We start from the raw sequence: 200 nt of genomic DNA, 5'->3' as shown, positions 1-200 counted from the left end.
CCCCATGTCAGCGTCACCTGCAACATAAAAGTGAAATTTTGACGGATGTGCTAGCCCAACTTTTTATTTATTTTTTATTCATTTAACTCATTTATTCATTCATTTAAAAGAAACACATTAAACCAAACAAATTCATCAAAAGAAAAAAACTGAATGAAAAGGATGCAGAAAGAAGCAAAAAATAATAATATCTGCCCCTT

This window comes from Nematolebias whitei, chromosome 22, assembly GCF_014905685.2.
Source record: "Nematolebias whitei isolate Nwh7 chromosome 22, NemWhi1, whole genome shotgun sequence".
In the NCBI taxonomy this organism is placed as follows: Eukaryota; Metazoa; Chordata; class Actinopteri; order Cyprinodontiformes; family Rivulidae; genus Nematolebias; species Nematolebias whitei.
The sequence above is the reverse complement of the archived record's forward strand: the minus strand, read 5'-3'. Positions refer to the sequence as shown.